The sequence below is a fragment of the Acinonyx jubatus genome, chromosome A3 (genome assembly GCF_027475565.1).
Source record: "Acinonyx jubatus isolate Ajub_Pintada_27869175 chromosome A3, VMU_Ajub_asm_v1.0, whole genome shotgun sequence".
Classification (NCBI taxonomy): Eukaryota; Metazoa; Chordata; class Mammalia; order Carnivora; family Felidae; genus Acinonyx; species Acinonyx jubatus.
In genome coordinates this window covers 85,109,304-85,124,563 of record NC_069388.1, presented here as the reverse complement: position 1 = coordinate 85,124,563, position 15,260 = coordinate 85,109,304, and the positions used below count along the sequence as shown (strand labels likewise).

The window sequence follows — 15,260 nt, the reverse complement described above, 5'->3', positions numbered from 1 at the left end:
CGCCCCAAAGATGGCAAGCTTCTTAAAGGTGGAGATTATAATTAGCATTGCTATTTTCCAAATCCTCTAGGGCCGAGCCTTGAGTATATGTGCCAAATTCTGAATTGAAGTGAATACAATTGAATTATATTTTCAAAAAATATTCTCTAGGCTGCTGGGTTATTTTGGGAGGAGGCTCATTCTTTTTTTTTTTTTATCATCCAAGGTTTATTAAAGATATTACAGCACAGCAGAAAGATTCATCGGCTCCATGTGGTGTTTTGAGATTCATTCCAGCTGCAGGCTGACTGACCTGCAGATAGATTCTCAGGGTCCGAGAGTTTCAACATTTCCTGAAGTGTCAGGATCTACTTCAATGATCTCCTGATCCAGTGCTGAGACCTCAGATCTATAATTATCCCTCCTTTCTCTCTTCTCCTCCTGCAGATGGAGGTGATGGAGATCCCTCTCACCGGGCCTCTCTGAATCTGCTTCATCAGATATGACATACCCTGGTGTCTTGTTGTGAAGCTTCTTGTTGGGAATAATGGCAAACTAGGGAGGAGGTTCATTTTTAACCAGAATGAGAGTCAGAATACAACAGTAGTAGTAACAAGCTGTTTATTCATTCAACTATACGAATATTTATTGGTCATTTACTGTGTGCCTGGCATGTTGGGTCTATAAACACAATTAGGGGGCTTACTGCCAATTGGTTAAGACTGGAAAATCCATCAATGATTAGAAAACTGTGCAAAGGGCAAAAATAGACACATAGACCAATGGAATAGAATAGAGAACCCAGAATTGGACCCACAAATGTATGGCCAACTCATCTTTGACAAAGCAGGAAAGCGTATCCATTGGAAAAAAGTCTCTGTAACAAATGGTGCTGGGAGAACTGGACAGCAACATGCAGAAGAATAAAACTGGACCACTTTCTTACACCATACACAAACATAAACTCAAAATGGATAAAGGACCTGAATGTCAGACAGGAAACCATCAAAACCCTAGAGGAGAAAGCAGGAAAAAGCCTCTTTGACATCAGCCGCAGCAATTTCTTACTTGACACATCTCCAAAGCCAAGGGAATTTAAAGCAAAAATGAACTATTGGGACCTCATGAAGACAAAAAGCTTCTGCACTGCAAAGGAAAACAATCAACAAAACTAAAAGGCAACCAACAGAATGGGAAAAGATATTTGCAAATGACATATCGGATAAAGGGTTAGTATCCAAAACCTATAAAGAACTCACCAACCTCCACACCCAAAAAATAAATAATCCAGTGAAGAAATGGGCAGAGAACATGAATAGACACTTTTCCAAAGAAGACATCCGGATGGCCAACAGACACATGAAACGATGCTCAACATCACTCCTCATCAGGGAAATACAAATCAAAACCACACTGAGATACCACCTCATGCCGGTCAGAGTGGCCAAAATGAATAAATCAGGAGACTATAGATGCTGGCGAGGATGTGGAGAAGCAGGAACCCTCTTGCACTGTTGGTGGGAATGCAAACTGGTGCAGCCACTCTGGAAAACACGGTGGAGGTTCCTTAAAAAATTAAATATAGAACTACCCTATGACCCAGCAATAGCACTGCTAGGAATTTACCCAAGGGATACAGGAGTGCTGATGCATAGGGGTATATGTACCCCAGTGTTTATAGCAGCACTCTCGACAATAGCCAAATTACAGAAAGAGCCTAAATGTCTACTAACTGATGAATGGATAAAGAAGATGTGGTTTATATATACAATTGAATATTACTTGGCAATGATAAAGAATGAAATCTGGCCACTTGCAGCAACGTGGATGGAACTGGAAGGTATTAAGCTAAGTGAAGTAAGTCAGAGAAAGACAGAGACCATATGTTTTCACTCATAGGTGGATCTTGAGAAACTTAACAGAAGACCATGGGGAGAAGGGAAGGGAAGGAAAAAAAAAGTTACAGAGAGGGAAGGAGGCAAACCATAAGAGACTCTTGGATACTGAGAACAAACTGAGGGTTGATGGGGAGTGGGGGAGAGGGGAAAGTGGGTGATGGGCATTTAGGAGGGCATTTGTTGGGATGAGCACTGGGTGTTGTATGGAAACCAACCTGTCAATAAATTATATTTAAAAAGAAAAAAGAAAACTGTGCAAAGGGTTGGGAGGAAGGGAAGCTAGCTCAGATTTGGGATATCCGAGAAAATTTTACTAAAGAGATAATGCCTAATTGAGTCCTGAGGGACAAGCTGAAGTCTCAGGTCTGTGTGGTGTGTGTGTGTGTGTGTGTGTGTGTGTGTGTGTGTGTGTGTGTTTGTGTGTGTGTTGGATAGGCCTGGTGGAAAGGAGGGAATTTCAGGCAAAGGGGGCAGGTGATCTCAAGCTTTATAGTTAAAGGAAGGGGTGGTGGGTTCTAGAAAGTGAAAGTAATAATTCTACAAGTCTGAACCTGAATGATTCCAGGACCTCTTTTCAGGGATCTCATGTTCTGGCTTAACACCTCAAGTACTGGTTTAACATAGCTGAAATAGCATCTAATTGAAAAAGTTAAATATAATTTAGTTTCTGGCTGGTGAGTTACATCCCCAAGAATGTCTTAAGAGACCATAGAGAAGAGAAGGAGGAAGGGTGAAATGACAGTCAGAGGATGGAGGTGACATTTACATTGCAATTTATCTCCCAACAGTCACCTTGTTTGGGAACTCTAACCATCAGGGAGGACCTTTGCCCAACAGTTCAAACTTGCAGAGTCCTTGCTTCTGTTATGTAGATGGGAAGCAAGGTTCTCCTGGGGTCACACAGCAGGAGCCTGACATTTGGGGAATGTGACTGATGAGTTCTGTCCTCCCACAGAGGAGCCCCATGGTGAGAAAGGACTCCAGAAGCCAAATAGCTGGGGGACTTTCCAAACCAAACATCTGCAATGAAATGCAGGACCTGCTGAGCTATGCCTGAGCTAGCCAGCTAGACACACAGCCCTGTGGTTCCCATGAGAGCTTATCCCCAGCCAGATTGTCCACCCTTAAAACAGCTCTTTTAAATTCTAGCTTTCTTCCTAGATGACTCCTACTGAAATATCCTAGAGGAAAGGGATCACATAGATGGTGTAAGTTTCTCAGATTTCCTGTCACCTGCTAGAAAGCCAAGCTCCAAAGGTGTGTGCTGTAGGGTTGCAGGCAGATTCAGAGTTTACGAGTCACCTAAGATGAGTAGGTTGGATGAGGTACCAGTCCAGGGCATTATGACCTTGGCATTAGGAAGGACCCTGGCTTTGGAAGGAGGGGGTCACAGGGGAGAAGATATTCCAAAGAAGAGGAAAGCTTGGGTGGAGAAGGTCCTTAAAGGCACCTAACCTACTTTACAATTTTCTCTAGGACTGACCGATACCTGAGTCATTATTAAATCCATTGTCTTTGTCCCTCCTCTTTAGCGGAGAAGTCTTGGGCTCACTCACTAGTGAAGCAATAAGTCTTAGATACTAGCTGAAAAAAGACATGACAGATTTCAATTTGGAAATCTTCACAGTTTCCTTCTTATTTAGATCTCATATAGACTTGCGATATGGGTATTCTGTTTTCAAAATTACCGCCATTGGTAGCCTTTTGGTGTTACTCTTACATGGTAGAGATGAGGTATTCTAAGTCCAAATGCCATGGACCTACTCTGATCTGGATGCTGCACCTTACTTTATTAAAACTTGGTGTAAAAAATAAAATAAAACAAAATAAAACCTTAAGTATAAAATATCATTAGGTGACAACAGAAATGAGGGCTTATATCCATCAAAAGATATGCACACTTTTATCTGTGAAGCCCAAAACTAGAAAAACCTAATGTCCATCAAAGTAAGTTGTGACCTAGTCATACAATAGAATACAACATAGCAATATACAAGAGTGAACTACTCTTACAATGCAGCAACATGGATGAATCTCACAGACATAAAGTTGAATGAAAGAAGTCAGAAGCGAACATGTCTCGATCCTCAAATGAAGTTCAAAAACAGGCAAAAGTAACCTATGACAACGAAAGTCAGGATGTTATACTTGGTGGGTCTGGGTATTCAGTGGTTACACTTGGTGGGGATGTGCTGACTGAGGGGGACACAAAGGAGTTTCTGGAGTGTTGGAAATACTTTCTATAGAGAGGATGGTTACACAGGTGTATACAGGCATAAAAATTCACCTTGCTGTGCATGTCAGATTTGCTCACTTTATTGTCTACAAGTTATATCTAAAAAACAAAAACCAAAACAAACAAATCTGTGTGAGAAGCAACTGCCTGTCTCCTCTCTTAGAAGATTCAGAACAGCTAAGAGTCAGTACGTATGGAAATAAAGCAAAAAATGTAGTGAGATGACCCCTTGAGAGAAGAGTAAACAGACACCATGGGTAGAAAATGTATTAATGTTAATTTATGGGTAGAATGGATGATCTTGGCTGTTTATGATAGCACAAATCAGGCCCACTAGGCATCAGCAATACACTAAACTTCATCCTGATTTTTCTTTCATCAATGAATCGCTTAGACTGTCTGAATGGTTAATTTTTTATTTTAAACTTTTTAAAAGAATTACACACATAAAGGGAATAAATCATACATTTGAGAAAAAAATTTATATATAGGCATATGGATTATCATCAAGTGAACACATCCAAATAGCCACTTACCATCCAAGCCAAGGAAAAGAATATTACCTTTATCCCAAAGCTTCTCTGTGTCCATTTCCTTGTGATTTTTTTTGTTGTTGTTCTTTTTGGTTAACAGTTCATTGATTTTAAGTAAATTTATACTGTTGTGTAACCATCACCACCATCCACTTTTATTTTATTATTATTTTTTAAGTAGGCTTCATGCCCTGTGCAGAGCCCAAGGTGAGGCTTGAACTTGACTTTGAGATCAAGACGTGAGCTGAGATCTAGTGGGATGCCTAACCGACTGAGCCACCCAATCCACTTTTATTTATTTATTTATTTTTTAAATTTTTTTTTCAACGTTTATTTATTTTTGGGACAGAGAGAGACAGAGCATGAACGGGGGAGGGGCATAGAGAGAGGGAGACACAGAATCAGAAACAGGCTCCAGGCTCTGAGCCATCAGCCCAGAGCCTGACGCGGGGCTCGAACTCACGGACCGCGAGATCGTGACCTGGCTGAAGTCGGACGCTGAACCGACTGCGCCACCCAGGCGCCCCCCAATCCGCTTTTAGAACACTTCTCTCATTCCAAAAAGTTCCCTCTTGGCATCAGCTCCAGGCAACCACTGATTTGCTTTCTATCTCTATGGTTCTGCTTTTTCTAGAAATTTCATACAAATGGAATCATTGTCCTCTTTCCTTAGCATGATATTTTTGAAGTTCATACATTTGTTGCATGCGTCAGTAATTTGTCTCTTTTTATTGCTAAGATATATATTATTGTATAGATATACCACACAGTTTATTCATCAATTGATGGACATTTGGATCTTTTCCAGTTTGAGGCTGTTATGAATAATGCTACTATGAATATTTGTGAGCCAGTATTTATTTGGACATGTGTTTTCATTTCTCTTAGATACATACATAAAAGGTTGTATTTGTATTGCTAGGTTGTATTAGGTTGCTAGGTTGTATTTGTATTTAACTTAGGAAAATACCAAACTTTTCCCAAGTAATTCTCACTTTACATTCCCACCAGGAATGTCTGAGAGTTCCAGTTGCTCCACAATCTCACCAGTGCTTATTTTCAGTCTTTTTGCTTACAGGCATTCTCGTGAGTCTGTAGTTCCCTGTCGTACTAACTTTCATTTCCTTTGGGATTGCTGTAGAAGATTTCTGCATATGATTATTAGCCATTTGAGTATCTTCTCTGATGTCTACTCAAGTCTTTTGCCTTATTTTTTTATTGGATTGTTTGTCTTTCTGTTATTGTGTTGTAGTTCTTAATGTGTTCTGGATAGTAGTTCTTTATCAGATATATGCTTCATAAATATTTTCTCCCAATCTACTTTGTATTTGCATTTCTTTTTTTTTTTTTAACGTTTTATTTATTTTTGAGACAGGGAGAGACAGAGCATGAACAGGGGAGGGTCAGAGAGAGGGAGACACAGAATCTGAAACAGGCTCCAGGCTCCGAGCACAAAGCCCGACGCGGGGCTTGAACTCACGGACCGAGAGATCATGACCTGAGCCGAAGTTGGCCGCTTAACAGACTGAGCCACCCAGGCGCTCCTGTATTTGCATTTCTTAATGATGTCTTTTGAAGTGCAAAGTTTTAAACTATTTTTTTATTTAAAAATTTTCTTTTAATGTTTATTTTTGAGAGAGAGAGAGAGAGCGTGAGAAGGGGAGGAGCAGAGAGAGAGGGCAACACAAAATCTGAAGCAGGCTTCAGGCTCTGAGCTGTCAGCACAGAGCCCGATGCGAGGCTCCAATGCATGAACTATGACATCATGACCTGAGCTGAAATCAGACACTTAACCGACTGAGCCACCAGGCGCCCCTAAACTATTTTTTATCAGTATATAATTCACATGCCATAAAATTCACCCATTTATTTATTTATTTATTTATTTATTTATTTATTTATTTAGAGAGACAGAGCATGAGCCGGGGAAGGGCAGAGAGAGAGGGAGACACAGAATCCAAAGCAGACTCCAGCCTCTGAGCTGTCAGCACAAAGCCTAACACCGGGCTTGAACCCGTGAACTGTGAGATCATGACCTGAGCCGAAATCAGACACCCAACCGACTGACCCACCCAGGAGCCCCAAATTTCACCCTTTTCAAGTGTATAGTTAGGGCACTTGGGTGGCTCAACTGGTTAAGTATCCAACTTTCGGTTTCGGCTCAGGTCATGATCTCACATGAGCCCCGAGTCAGGCTCTGTGCGGACAGCACGGAGCCTGCTTGTCATTCTTTCTCTCTCTTTCTCTCTGCCCCCTCCGCTCATATGCACATGCACATGCAGTTTCTTTCTGTCTCTCAAAAATAAGTAAACATTAAAAAAAGCAAAGTGTACAATTAAATGCTTTTTAGTATAGCCACAAGGTTGTAAAACCACTGCCACTATCCACTTCCAGAACATTTTCATCATCCACAAAAGAAACCGTTTACCCATTAGCAGTCACCCTCCATTCCTTCCTCTTCTCATCCCCTGAACTACTAAGTTATATTCTGTCTCCATGGATTTGTTTATTCTAAATATTTCTTATAAATGGAGTATCAGACGGCCTTTTGTTTCTGGCTTCTTTCGTTTAGCATATTGTTTTCAAGGCTCATCCAAATTGTAGCATTTATTAATACTTTATTCCTTTTTGTGGATGAATAATACTCCACTGTATGGATATGTCACATTTTATTTGTCCATTCCTTAGATTATGGACATTTGCGTTATTTCCACTTTTTGGCTATTGTGAATGCTACTGTGAACATTTGTGTGCAAGTTTTTGTATGGACAGGTGTTTTCAATTCTCTTGGGTATATATACCTTGGCGTGGAATTGCTAGGCCATGTTTTAACTCTATGTTTAACTTTTTGAGAAACTGCCATATTGTTTTCCACAGCAGCTGCAACATTTTACAGTCCTAACAGCAACATGCAAAGCTTCCAATTTCTCCGTATCCTAGCCAACATTTGTTATTGTCCATTTTTAAAAATTCTAATCGTGTGTGTGTGAAGTACTACCTCAAATGGTTTTGGTTTGCATTTTCCTAAAAAGTAATGATGTTGAGTTTAGTGGCCATTTGTATATGTCCTTGGGAGAAATGTCTATTCAAATCCTTTGCCCATTTAAAAATTAAGTTATTTGTCTTTTTACCATTGAGTTGTAGATTCTGGATACTAGACTCTAATCAAATATATGACTGCAAATATTTTCTATGTTCTAAATGAGGTAGTGGTTATATTGGTATACACAAATACTAAAACACACTGAACATTTAAAAAGATTTAAACTGTACATTAAAAACTGTACATTTAAAAACTAAGGGTAGGGACACCTGAGTGGCTCAGTCAGTTAAGCGTCCAACTCTTAATTTTGGCTCAGGTCATGATCTCATGGTTCCTGAGTTCAAGCCCCTGCATCGGGCTCTGTGCTGACAGCATGGAGCCTGCCTGGGATTCTCTCTCTCCTTCTGTCTCTCTGCCCCTCCCATGCTTGCGCATGCATGCTCTCTCTCTCTCAAAATAAATAAATAAATAACTTAAAAAAAATAATAAGTGTAATGTGGGGTGCCTGCGTGGCTCAGTTGGTTGAGCATTTGACTCTTGATTTCAGCTCAGGTCATGATCCCAGGGTCGTGGGATTGAGCCCCATGTTGGGCTTTGTGCCAAGCATAGAGCCTGCTGAAAATTCTCCTCTCTCTCTCTCAAAAAAAAAACTCCATTCCTCCTGCGCTCTCTCTCTCTCTCAAAAAAAAAAAAAAATACGCACACACACATATATACACGTATATGTAAAATAAATTTAAAAATAAAAAAATAAGTGTAATGTAAATTATGCCATCACACTGAGGGCCCTAAAAAAAGAAATAAGTCATAATGTATAGTTAGAATTTTACATAGCACTTTAATTTAAAGGGTATTCTGGGGAGAAAAGCTGATTGGCTTGAGTAGCAGGCCTGGGGTAGGTGGAATTAAGCAACATGACTTCAGGGTCCTTGAAGAAAAACTAAGGTTTTAGTCAGATGCGTGGAGTGAAAGAGAAAACAACTGTAATAGAAAGATGCAGCAGCTGGCAATTTCAGGAAGCTGGAAGGCCCGGACATCAGGTATTACTGGTCCAACTCAAAGGAAGATCCCTTGACTCATCAAATAATTTTGGCCAGTGCTCGTAAACTCAGACCTTTGTTGCCCCTATTTATGACACAGGGATAATGATCAAAAGCCACCTGTCTGTGTCAATGAACCAGGTCCGACAGCATGGATGCCAGGATGGGCTTTGTGAATGTGGGATGAAAGGCGCTGGGTAAGAACAAAGGAGCTCTGGTAGGTGTCTCCCAAGTACCAGCCTCAGCTTTTGGCACTGAAGCCTCTCACCACGTCCTGGCCAGCCCTGAGGGCATGACCAGGCAAAGAAGGCAACTTCACAAAACAGATGGAATTTTTTAATGGACGTGTTTATATTTGTGTGAATTTGAGAATATTCATCTTGTGGCTGCCTCTGTCACCCTCAGGGCCTCCACATCTGCTACCAGCCGAGCATCCAAACTAATGGAGGCCCCTACTCCACGGCCTCTACCACACGACACTGCTTTATTGTCTATCAGGCACTTACCTTGTTTCTTTATTTTTTACGTGGTTATTATCTGTTTTGTCTTTGCCAGAGTGTAACCCTGGGGGAGCAGAGATCTGACCGTATTTTTCTCAGCACAGTGCCTGGCAAGTAGTAGGCATGCAGTCAATAGTTGAATTGATGATTCAAAAACATTTTCTTTAAATCTCCAACTCAGGCACCTCTTTTGATATACCAATTGGACAATTCCCCCTAAATGTCTCACAGATACTTCGACCTCGAAATGACCAAACTGCAATTCTTTTTGTGCCTGCCCTTCCCTCCAGCCAATGGCTAAGCCAAGACCTTGGGAGCCATTTTCCACCAGGACCTCTCACCTGGATTCCTGTAGCAGACTCCTGCTGAAACTGCCTCCTGTTGTGTTCTCCCTCAGATTCATCTCCCAAGTGACCTGAAACCCAAGTTTGATCATGTCACACCACTGCTTAAAACTCTTCGGCAGATCCTTATCGACCCCATATACAGACCCCAAATTATCTTGGCAGGGCACAAAGATCTTTGCTGATGTGGCTATTGCCCACCTCTCTAGCCATTCCACACGTCTCAGCTTTAGCCATACTGAGCTGCTTGCAGTTCCAAGTGTAGCTGCTATTACATTCCTCAGCCTCTGCCTCTCTTCCGCTTTACCTTTCTGGTGAATCCCTTCTTTCTTGGGTCACTTCATTTATGATAACTTGTTTGACCAGTATTGTATTTCTCAAGACTCTTGATTTTGAGTGATAGAAACCCAACACAAACTAGCTTCTTTTAAAAGGGGATATATTAATTCATATAAGTAAGGACTGGATGGAGGCAGCCTCAGGAATGGCTGGATCCAGATACTCAAATGAAGCTGTTATCGCTCTCTCTGTCTCATCTACACACACACACACACACACACACACACACACACACACAGACATATTTTGGCTTCTTGTTATGAGTTGACTTCATTCTCTCTTGTTAGGGGAAAATGTGGTCAAGGGAGATCCAGGCTTACATACACTTTGGTCACCCCAGGGGAGAATGAAGTCTTTTTCACCCCTGGTTTCAGCTTATAAAAATTATGGGAGAATCTAAGATCAGCTTAGCTGTAGACATGTACCCAGCTATTAACCTGTGGCTGGAGGGAAAACATTATGATTGGCCAGGACTTGGACTGTTCCTCTTGACGTGGGGAGGGAGAATGTGTATTCTTTTTGTTGTGGAGGCATTCTCCAATAAAAGAGAGTACTGTTATCAGGAAAACAGAATAGACCACTGATGTCTACCTATAATCACCTTCTCACCCTTCCCTCTTTCTCCTTTCTTGTTCCCATTGTCCTCTGTGCAGAGGCAGAGGAATCAATGGGAGACAAAACAGATTTCTGAGTCAGACATAGATTCAATTATTAGCTTTACAGTAACTGTGTGACCTTGAGAAAAGTTTTAATCCTCTTTGTGCCTTTACTTTCTCATCTATACAGTATTTTAGGATAGTTGTGGGGATTAAAGACAACAAAGGCAAAGTGACTGGTACACAACAGGTACCAATATTATTAATACTTGTAACACTTAATTGTCTGTATTTGCCCGTCTCCTCCTTCTAGCCCAAGAATTACTTTAGGCAGGGCCTTGTTTTAGGTACAATAAAACTCAATTATATTAGCAGGGCTCAAATATGTCATAGACTTGTGTGTCAGCTTGCTAGGGCTGCTATAAGTACCAGAGACTATGTGGTTTGAGCACCAGAAATTTGTTCTTTACAGATCTGGAGGCTAGAAGTCTGGGATCAAGACGTCGATGGGGTTGGTTTCATCTGAAGACTTTCTCTTTGGCTTGTAGATGGTTGCCTTCTCTCTATGTCTTCACATGGTCTTCCCTCCATGTGTGTTATGTGCTATCTCCAAACACAGTCACACTCAGAGGTACTGGAGGTCATGTGAATTTTGCGGGGACACAATTCAGCCCATTAGAATTCACTTCTGCCCAAGACATTATTGAAAAGGCATGTATGATAAGGCAAGTTTTGAGGATAAGGGAGCCATTTAGTTCTATCCTTCTCAATCGTGGCTTTATAATAATGATCCATTTTTATGTAGTCTTCTTTTTTTGATTCTCCAAAGCACCTTCACATCTATTACTTGATTTTACTGTGTTATCCCAGAAGGCTCTTTCTTCTCTTTCTTTCTTTCTTTCTTTCTTTCTTTCTTTCTTTCTTTCTTTCTTTCTTTCTTTCTTTCCCTTCCTTCTTTCCTTCCTTCCTTCCTTCCTTCCTTCCTTCCTTCCTTCCTTCCTTTCTTTCTTCCTTTCTGAATTAGATTTCCTGAACAGAATTGACCAGGGATCCAAAGACACAGGGTTAACAAAAAATGTTCAGCAGGGGGCGCTGTGAACAAGCCCTGGGAAATCCAAGGGCTGTAGTTTTGAACTTAGACCTGGAGCAGGCACAGCATCATACCAATGGCCTGACTATTGGTTGGGCTCAAGCTGAACCATGGTTGTCCTCTCAGGACATCTCATCACAAATTATGTCCCAGCCCTGGGACCTTACCCAGTGTAAACATTCTCCCATGCATATGAGCTGAGCAGACAACACAGGATGTTTAGTGGGAACCCAGCCAGCCTTTCAACCCTGCCTGAGTCTCAGGAAATAAAATACTAATATTTGATAAAGCCTGTGTCCACAGGGGTGGCAGTGGGTCGGGGGGGTGGGGGTGGACACACTATGGACAGCAGACTGGCACTGGAGGAGGCTTGAGTGTTGTGAGAGGTCTCAGTCACATGCCTTCACTTCAGCCCCAGTGTCCAGTCTTCTTAAATTGTTTTTATGTTTATTTATTTTTGAAAGAGAGAAAGAGAGACAAATCATGAGCGGGGGAGGGACAGAGAGAGGGAGACACAGAATCTGAAGCAGGCTTCAGGCTCTGAGCTATCAGCACAGAGCCCGACGTGGGGCCTGAACTCATGCACTGCGAGATCATGACCTGAGCCAAAGTTGGATGCCCAACTGACTGAGCCACTCAGGCACCCCCACAGTGTCCAGTCTTCTTATGCTTCCTCCTGCTTTGATTCTCAGTAATATGCGCTTATATTGTACAGACTTGTTTATACCTGAATCCTGGGGTGGGTGCCTTGGGTTCCACAGCATCCTTCCTTCCTCCTGGAAACAGAATAGTCCCCTCCTTTGGAGAAAGTCTATGGGATTCGAGTGGGGCTGACAATACAATGTTCTCACATATCCACCCTGACCCCAGCCTCAAAGCAGGAAAGAGCCAGGGCTTATAGGAAGGCAGACCTGAAGGAGAAGTCTCAAAAAGAGGGAGAAACATGCTCAGAATCTAGGCTCAGTTGTCTTTAAATTTGTTTTAAAAATTTTTTTAAGTTTCTTTATTTATGAGAGAGAGACAACATGAGCAGGGGAGGGGCAGAGAGAGAGGGAGACACAGAATCTGAAGCATGCTCCAGGTTCTGGGTTCTGAGCTGTCAATACAGAGCCCGATTCAAGGGTCGAACTCACAAATCATGAGATCATGACCTGAGCGGAAGTTGGACGCTTAACTGACTGAGCCACCCAGGCGCCCCAGGCTCAGGTGTCTTTAAAAATTTGGAGAGATGTCACCCACCAGACACTGCTGTCCCACTAGGACTTCATTTGGGACAGAGATGAGGACTGAAGACTGTTTATACCCCCCTTTTTTAGTGGAAGACAGAGCAGTGGAAAGTAAAGTTTTTTTGAAGTGGGGTCTTTTGTCTCTTTCTCCTATTCAAGGCAAGCAGCCAGGCCCTTGTGTTCGTTCATCAGGTGCAGTTGTGCTGTTAAGGTAGAAAGCAAAAGCTGCTAAAACACATTTTTTTAAAAAATTTATTTGGGGTGGGGGTGTTGTGTATAAAGGCTAAATTTCTCAAAGTCCTAAACTCGTTAAAGAGTTAGATGCCTCAGGGGAAGGGGAGACACAGGTGATGCCTTCAGGGAAGAAGTGACAACAGTGGAGAATTGGCTGTAAGTCAGGGCTCCGCCCTTGTCCCAAAGCTTGTTGGCTAAACATTTACCTGCAAACCAAAGCAAGAGTGACCTTTTCCCAATCTTCTTCAGGTAAATGGCTCCTTCCTTGGGGAGAATGAGTGACAGGGGTGGGAGAGATCACTAACAGTGCTTCTCTCCTAAAAAGCAGACTGGAAGGTTCCTCCTGGAAACAAATGAGATGGAGATAGAGGGTGTCCTACCACTGTCCTTCCTTCCTTTCTTTTTCCTTTTTACCCCACACATACTGGAAATGTTAGAAAAGAATAGAAGGCAGCAGGGTATGGCAGTTGAGAGGACGGCTTTGGAGTCAGACAGAATTTGGGTTCGCAACCTAGATCTCACACTCTCCATGTGATGTTGCATAAAGTGGAGGAGATTTAGAATGAGAAATACCATGATATGCTCTGTTCATCACCTCTCTCAGGGAGTCTTGTCAGGTCCCAAGGAGCCCGTCCTGCCCACACCTTCTCGGAGCCACTGTGTTGAATGGTGGTAGTTGTCCACAGAAATGTGGATAGATCCAGGTGATAGCCTGACAATTCGTGCAGAACTCAGGCCTCAAAAGCCCAAGAAGTTCTCTTGTCTGCCTCTTCCAGGCACATCCAAAAACAAAATGCCAAAGTGGAGATCCTGCCCCTAATGTCTTTGGTTCTTCTTAATGAGGGAGTTGGTAGATCCCATGGCTTTTCTGAATTTTAATTTCCTCATCCATAGGATGGAAATAAAAATACAGCCTCGTTGCCTTTTGTGGATACAAATTAAGAGGCCCAGAACCTTTTAACCTTTGCAAATTTGTTACTGAGGTTTTCTAGAGTTTCCCAGTTGGATTAAATTAGGATCATGACTGGTGTGGTTGCTTTTCCTTGGCTGAAAGAAAAATACCACCATTAACCTTTAATTATTCACCACAAATCCAAAGGAAAAGTCCTTGGCCCAGATCCTAATGGAACTGTTAAAGCTATTTTCCTACTCAGAGTTTAAACAGTTGGTAAGCTGGTTTAAATAACCCGGTACTTTTTTTCTATTGCTTTTCTCCACAGAATGAGAAGGACCAAAAGTGAACCCTCCCTACCAATGCATGTTAGGGCAGGTGTCAAACTTCTTTACCTTTTTGTTTTCTTGATTTACTCTTTCTTTTTTTTAAATGTTTATTCAGTTTTGAGAAAGAGAGAGAGAGAGAGAGAGAGAGCAAGCAGGGCGGGGCAGAGAGACAGGGAGACAGAAATCGAAGCAGGCTCCAGGCTCTGAGCAGTCAGCACAGAGCCTGACGCAGGGCTCAAACTCATGAACCGTGAGATCATGACCTGAGCTGAAGTTGGATGCTTAACTAACTGAGCCACCCAGGAGCCCGATTTACTCTTTCCTCCTACTGTTCTCATTTGGTAGTATTATTGATGTGTGTGCATGTGTGTGTGTGTGTGCATCCTGTATGTGTGTACAGGAATGCTTATATGTGGTCTGTTTAGAGGGAGACAGACTTTAGAAGCACACAATGGTAACACATGGTGTGTAACCCCCTCCCCCAACCTCAGACACACACACCCCAGGAAAAGGAAAGACCAAGAGAATAAAGAAAGAAAAAATGAAAATAAACTGAGACGAAGATAGGCAACATGGAAAAGCCTACGTACAAAACCCAAGTTTTTCCTTTTCTCAATTTCATGCTGTCTTTTTTCCTTTTTTACTGAATTCGGGATTTTTTTCCCTTCTCATTTCTATACGTCTCTTTTCTCTCTCTGTGCCCTCATTAACTCAACCTCATTAACACTTCCAAAACCAGAAGTCATTATCCTGACACCATCCGCTGCCCTCAAGTCCTACTTCTCTGTCTGAATTCCATCTGTTCTCAGGTTCCACTTTAGGTCAGCTGCCTAAGTTAAAAAAAAAACCAAAAAACCAAAAAACTCAGAATCATTCCTTATTTTTAAAATCTGCTTTATCAAGATGTAACAAAACCTCGCCCATTTTAAGTGTTCAGCTTAACTCATTTTCCAGAAATGTATGTAGTCATATAACCATCAG

At 41.9% G+C, this 15,260-nt stretch overlaps 1 protein-coding gene across 2 annotated transcripts in view; it reads right to left on the bottom strand.

Moving 5' to 3' along the window:
• ANXA4 (annexin A4) overlaps positions 1-15,260 on the bottom strand; it is a 159,285-nt gene that overhangs the window by 84,271 nt on the left and 59,754 nt on the right. For both annotated transcript variants that reach the window (XM_053200721.1, XM_027072294.2), the window contains one exon: positions 9,571-9,644. The gene's annotated coding sequence lies outside the window, so the exon portion shown is untranslated. The remainder of the gene's footprint in view (positions 1-9,570; positions 9,645-15,260) is intronic.